This window comes from Pinus tabuliformis, chromosome 5_2 (assembly GCF_031772625.1).
Source record: "Pinus tabuliformis cultivar Carrire ecotype Pingquan chromosome 5_2, CPIR1, whole genome shotgun sequence".
Lineage (NCBI taxonomy): Eukaryota > Viridiplantae > Streptophyta > Pinopsida > Pinales > Pinaceae > Pinus > Pinus tabuliformis.
Genome location: NC_142306.1, coordinates 956,681,753 through 956,689,117, shown reverse-complemented (window position 1 = coordinate 956,689,117; position 7,365 = coordinate 956,681,753). Strand labels below are relative to the sequence as shown.

The window sequence follows — 7,365 nt, the reverse complement described above, 5'->3', positions numbered from 1 at the left end:
TTTTAAATAACGCCTAAGAATCTATCTTGTGTGACACTGTGACAACCATATGACGCCAAATTTCATACTTTTCATGTTGGTATTTAATATTGTTCATGATTTTCTTGCTTCATGTTGAGCAATCAAGGTTTTTTTTCATTTCATTACTTCTGCGAATAAACTCCTTTATTTTAACATTACATTATTAATAAATTAATTAACGATTAAGATGACTGTGAATTGGTGTTTTTTTAAATTAAAACCACAAGTTTTGTTTTCATCTTATTACTTCTTGGATTAAATGTCTTTATAAAATCTATTAAGAATAAATTAATTAATGGATGAGATATGATTTCAAAGAGGTTGTAATTTTCTTGTAATATCGTCGACGGGATGATCAGTCACGCTCATGGACTTTGATGATTTCAAATGCATCTAGATAATATAAATAATTTTCACATACCATCATTCATCTTATCAATTTAACTTCAATTCACAGGTTCAAGATTCACATGACTAGACACTTTGAAAATATTTTAAAACCACAATATGTGTCAAAAAATCTATTTCAAGAACACGTTAAATCAAAGGAGGACATCATAATTTATCTGGAAGATTTTATGAGGCATTCATGGCAGATATGGGAGTAGGAGGAAGCATCACCAAGAGAAGGAAATTACCACAAGGGAGCAACCAATGGAAGGGATTCCTGGATCCTCTTGATTCGGATCTTCGGAAAATCATTCTCATCTATGGAGACCATTCTCGGGCAGCCTACGACTCATTCATCAGCAAGCCCCACTCCATATACACTAGCAGTTGCAAATACAGTGAGCCATGTTTTTCTAAAGAGCTCGTCTTAATGAAAGGGTCGACAGAGTGGGGATACAACCTCTGCAAATTCATCTATGCCACATTCGCCATTGATCTTTTACTGGCGTTTTTTCTCACATCCCTCTCCCGCGATGCCTAGTGTCGCGAGTCCAACTATATGGGCTACGTCACCCATGTTAAAGATGCCAGAAAATATCAATTGAGGTTGCATGACATCACGGTCGGATGGAGAGGAACCGCCGAGTCTCTGGAGTGGGTGGACGACTTCAACCTAGGCTAGGCCTCACTGTCAGCTATCCTCCCCAATCGAACGGAACTCGACAAAGATATTAGAAGCGTGGCCAGACATGATATGGGAGTGCAAAAGGGTTGGTTCACTATCTACACCTCCGACGACCCTTGCTCACCCTTCAACAAAACTAGTGTCAGAGACCAAGTGATGTGACAGTTGAAGTGGATTGTGGAAATTTACAAGGCCAAGGAGATCAACATCACGAACAAAGGCCACAGTCTAGGCATCGACCTCACCATGTTCTATGGCTTCAACATCATCTTGAACGATGTCAATAAACCCCACAGAAGAGACACGTTGATTCTCCTGGTGGCCATCGTCTTCGCCAACCCACGGGTGGGCAACAATGCATTCAAGAAAGTGTTTGACAAGCTCCCCGACATCATACTTTGGCACATTACTAATAACCTTGACCTCATCCCATTGTTTCTGTTGGTGTACATGCACTTAGACTAGCTGTGTTGGTGTACATGCACCTAGATTAGCTCCAGTTAACTTATTGCTTGCATGTGGCACATGTACACATTAACATAAGATAAAGCACACTTAGCTTTAGTTAGCTTTAGTTATTGCATGTACAACTAAGCTTAACTTAGTTGCTTTTATGTATTTATTCTAAAACTAATATTGTAGAATCAATTTTTATTCTTTTCTCAATTCTTGCTCGCTTCCTTCCTTCTCTTGCAAGCTTGTTTATTGTTTTGCAGATCTAGATCTGTGTATCTCAAAAATCTTACATGGTATCAGAGCACAGAGATTTGTAATCAGTGCACAAGCAATTTTATTTGCAGGTTCAGAAGATTGAAGCAACAACAAAGAATGGAGTCTAAATTGGAGTTTCCACAATCGGCAATTCTCACTCCATATAATTATTTCGAATGGAAGCCAAAGATTCAACTTCATCTCAGAAGTAGAGGCTTATTTCGAATAACCATGGAAACGGAAGTTGAACCAACATCGGCAATGGAGAAAACAAGATATTTCAATCGCATGGACGAGGCCTTCGGCATCCTATGTTTATCTATTTCTCCGGAACTGCTATTTCATGTTGAATCATGTTCAACTCCAAATGAAGTATGGAAGATTTTGGAAGGATTGTTTGGAAAACAGGATGAAATGCAAGGTCACATTCTCGAAAATGAGTTAAACTCATTAGATCCGAGAAACTTTGAGAACATTCAAGATTTTTTCACAAGGCATAAATCCTTGTTGGTTTAGCTGAAAGGATGTGGGATTGACAAATCCAGGCAAGAAAATCAGTTGATTCTTTCCATTTTATCAAAACTTGGTCCAGAGTATGCAGTATTCGTCTCTACATTCCACACAGTCAGATCTGCAACTGGTGCAGCTTGGAAGATGCCCTCACTGGATTATTTTATTCAGTCTTTGATGCATGAGCAAGATAAGCTCATCAAAATGGGCACACTTTAAAATTCCAAAGCGCATCCACTTACTGTGCATGCAAAAGGAAAGGCAAATTCCAAAGACCATCAGAAAGGAAAAGGGAAGAAGGATCCTGATCCAAGAAAGGGAGGACATCCCAAACCCCCTGATGGATCATCTGGCTCAAAGGAAAGGAAAGGAACGAAAGGGGAATCAATGGGCAATTATTGCCACCGTGGTTTTCATCCTGAATCTGCATGCATGAAGAAGACTATAGATCTTATGGCGCAGACACTCCAACAACACAATCTTGGAGACCACATTCCTAAGAATGCTAAGAAGAAGTCTGGAGAAAAAGCACCAGATCCAAGAGGTAACGGGCATGCTTTGATTGCTCTTCATTCTGTACCACAAGAATGGATCATCGATTCAGGAGCTTCACATCATATGGCTTCTTCAAAGGAATCCTTTTCTTCTCTACATGCATACTCAGGTCCTCCCATTCTCATGGGGGATAATTCTGCAGTTGCAGCAACTGGACAAGGAAGAGTGCAATTCGAAGATGGAAGTTTTGAAAATGTCTTGCATATTCCAAGGCTTTATGTGAATCTTCTCTCAGTGTATCAGATGACACACACAGGCAGCGGAAGGAAAGTGGAATTTACCCCAGATTCCGTGAGCATTTATGACATGCAAACCAATTTGAAGATTGCATCTGGCAAGGTAAATGATCAATCTCGTCTGTATACATTTTCTGATTTTGTTCCTCAATCAGATTCTATTTTGCTACTTACGCATGCAAATGAAGAAAGTAGGATTTGGCACGAGAGATTTGGGCACTTGAATTTCAGATATATGCAACAGCTTAGTAAGCAAGGGATGGTCAAAGGATTGCCAACCATTGAATTTTCAGATGGTGTTTGTAATAGATGTGCTCTTGGAAAGCATCCACAAGAAAAATTCGAGAAGGGGCATGCATGGAGAGCCTCTTCACCTTTGGAACTTGTACACAGTGATCTCATGGGTCCATTTCCAGTGCTTTCAATGAGCAAAGCAAGATATGTGTTGTCATTTATAGATGATTACACGAGATTCACTTGGGTTTACTTCTTGAAACTCAAGTCTGAAGTTTTTCAACATCTAAAGATTTTCAAAGCGCATGCGAAAAATCAGTTTGGAAAACGCATCAAAATACTCCGCACAGATAATGGGACGGAATATGTCAACAAAGATATCAAGAATATTTGTGATGAAGCAGGCATACAGTTGCAGCATACAGTTCCTTACACTCCACATCAAAATGGCGTGGCTGAAAGGAAAAATCGATCTTTGAAAGAGATGGCTAATTGCATGTTGCATGCAAGATCTCTTCCGTCGAAATTGTGGGCCGAAGCTATTAATTGTGCCTCATACATCCAGAACAGATCTCCTCATAAATCTGTTACTGGAAAAACACCTTTTGAGGCTTGGACTGGCATGCAACCTGAAGTTAGTCATTTCCGCATTTTTGGATCTCGAGCATGGGCCCGCATTCCTCCAGAGAAGAGAAAGGCTTTGGAGCCTCAAAGCAAAGCATGCATGTTTGTTGGATATTCTGATGAAGTCAAAGGGTACAGATTGCTTGATATCCACACTGAAGAGCTCTTTATTGAAAGGAGTGTAAAGTTTGACGAAGATATTTCGCATGCACCAGTAGATGAACTTGTTACCAAATTTTCATCACCACTCATTGATGAGTATGCAGATGAAATTTCAGACCAGCATGCTGATGAAGATGAGTCTTTTCCTGTGACCCCTGTTAGACCACCAGTTGTTGAACATCGAGATCATACTTCTGCATGTAGTTCAGAAGATTCCTGACCACCTTCAACACAAAAATGGCGCAGCATGAGTGATATCCTTGATGATCCTGCCTCTATCCCTCTGTTTGAGGAAGATCCATAAGCACTCTTAGCTATGGAGCCATCCATGCCCATGCATGCTTATATGATGCATGGATCTGATCCACAAACTTATGCAGAAGCAAATGGGCATCCTGAATGGGAAGCCGCCATGGATGAGGAATATAACTCTCTCATTGAGAACCAGACTTGGGATTTGGTTCCGCTACCTTCAAATCGCAAACTTGTGAGATGCAAGTGGGTTTACCGGACCAAGAAAGCATCAAATGGCCAAGTCAGTCGATATAAGGCACGATTGGTAGCAAAAGGTTTTCAGCAAGTACATGGTGTTGACTATGATGAGACTTTTGCTCCAGTGGCAAAAATGGATTCCATTCAGCTAGCTCTCTCCTTGCAACAACAAGAGGATGGGAGGTGCATCATATGGATGTGAAGAATGCCTTTCTTCATGGTGATCTCGAGGAGGAAATCTACATGGAGCAGCCACTGGGATACATGCAGAATTCATCTCTGGTATGCAAACTAAAGAAGTCTCTCTATGGCCTCAAGCAGGCACCTAGAGCATGGTATGCAAAGATGGATTCTTATTTGTTATCTCAAAATTTTGTACGCTGCAAATCTGATTCCAATGTTTATTTTCTGAAGAAAATTGACTCCTTGTTGATCATAGTACTCTACGTAGATGATCTTTTGATAACGGGTAGTTCAGCTTCTGTCATTACTAACATCAAAACTGCATTGCATAAGCGGTTTTCTATGACAGACATGGGCTTGCTAAATTTCTTCCTTGGACTAGAGATCCATCAGCGTGATTCTGGCATTACCATTTCTCAACCAAAATATGCCAGAGATCTTTTGGCACGATTTCACATGAGTGACTGCAAGCTAGCAGCCACACCTTTCTTATCAGGGATAAAGCTTGAGAATGGCAAAGACACACCATTGGTTGATTGCACATTGTATCGCCAGCTTGTGGGAAGTCTTCTTTATCTCACTCACTCCCATCCTGATCTCTCCTATGCTGTCGGAGCAGTTTCCAGATACATGCAGGAGCCACATGAGTTACACTGGAATGCTGCAAAGCGCATCCTTCGATATGTCCAGGGGAAAATCACCTATGGGATTCATTATGCAGCCAATTGTTCTTTGAATCTCATCGGGTTCACAGATTCAGACTGGGCTGGCGACACCATTGGTCACAAGTCTACTTCCGGTTATGTACTTAGTTTGGGATCCGGCCCAATTTGTTGGTCAAGTAAGAAGCAGGCTGCCATTGCTTTATCATCAGCAGAGGCCGAGTATAGAGGAGCAGTCAATGCCACTATTCAGGCAATTTGGCTACAACATTTCCTATCTGAGCTTGGGATTAGTGTCCATCATCCAACTGTCATCTGGTGCGATAATCAAAGTACGCTAAAGTTTTGCAGAGATCCAGTGCAGCGGCAGCGTACCAAACACATCGAGATCCACATGCACTTCATTAGAGAACTCATTCATGATGGGATCATCGATCTTCAGTACTGTCCTAGTTCCGAGCAGATTGCTGACATCTTCACCAAGACTTTCACTGAGCAGAAGTTTCGATTCCTGCGAGATCGTCTCGGGGTGAAGGACACGACTGCCTAGCAGTTGTCTTTTCTCTACTTTTGCATTATATTTTGAGGGGGGGGTTTCTTCCCACTGGGTTTTCCCTCTTTCCTCGTTTTTATGCATTGTATATGGGTACCTAAAATGGCCGTGTTGCCGGGACTCATTCATTTTGCATCACACTCACCTAAGTTATGCTTAAGGGGGGGTGTTGGTGTACATGCACTTAGACTAGCTGTGTTGGTGTACATGCACCTAGATTAGCTCCAGTTAACTTATTTCTTGCATGTGGCACATGTACACATTAACATAAGATAAAGCACACTTAGCTTTAGTTAGCTTTAGTTATTGCATGTACAACTAAGCTTAACTTAGTTGCTTTTATGTATTTATTCTAAAACTAATATTATAGAATCAATTTTTATTCTTTTCTCAATTCTTGCTCGCTTCCTTCCTTCTCTTGCAAGCTTGTTTATTGTTTTGCAGATCTAGATCTGTGTATCTCAAAAATCTTACAGTATCCATTGCTGGGATACACAAATGTCGACATCAAGCTAAAATTTGATACCGACAAATCCCCGGACCTCAAGAATCCTGACAAATATTCCCTCAAGCATAACCTCAAATCATATCTACATGCGGTGGCTGACATAAGAGTTAAAAATGATCCGTTCAAGCTAGAGGTGGATTGAGATATTTCCCTTGTTAATAATACCATAGATTGGTTGAAGGATGAGTATTTGGTTCCCGATTCTTGGTGGGTTTTGAAGAATAATAATGTGGTTCAGGGGAACGACGGGCACTGGACCCTGTTCAAGCTAGGTGCCGAATATTTTCCATTACCTGATCACAATTAGTATCCAATAATGATATTCATTAATTAAATCAACAAAGGATGTTTTTTTTCATGGCACAATGTCGTTGTCTGTAATTTTAATAGTTCTAATTTCCTGTTTTGTAGCTTCTCACATTTCTCTAACTGTGACGTATCTCTCATTTCTATTTGATATGTCGTTATTTTCTGTAAGAAAAACCGCAAGATGGTATGATAGTTTGTTTTGAATTATTTTGGATGTTGGTGACTTTGTCATCGCCAGATGACTCATCAATTCATTTCATTTGCATTCCAAAAATAGTTAAAAATATTTAAGCATGTTTATTTTAGGGTTTATAATATTTATGTTAGGGTTTACATGCCTTGGGGATTATAATATTAATCCCTTCAACCATGGTCAAGAATTGCCCGATGTTGCATTGTGATAAAGATTATGTCAATATGAAAATCAACCATGGCCAAAGATGGTCATGCATGTTTATTAAAAGGTTTATAATATATATCTTGGGGTTTATATACCTTGGGATTTTATTATTCGATTGGGTACAATATCA

General features: G+C 40.1%; 1 pseudogene; it reads left to right on the top strand.

The window, feature by feature from the left end:
- Nucleotides 1–610: 610 nt before the first annotated feature.
- LOC149162456 (phospholipase A1-II 1 pseudogene) lies at nt 611–6,833 on the top strand (annotated as a pseudogene).
- Nucleotides 6,834–7,365: the final 532 nt, after the last annotated feature.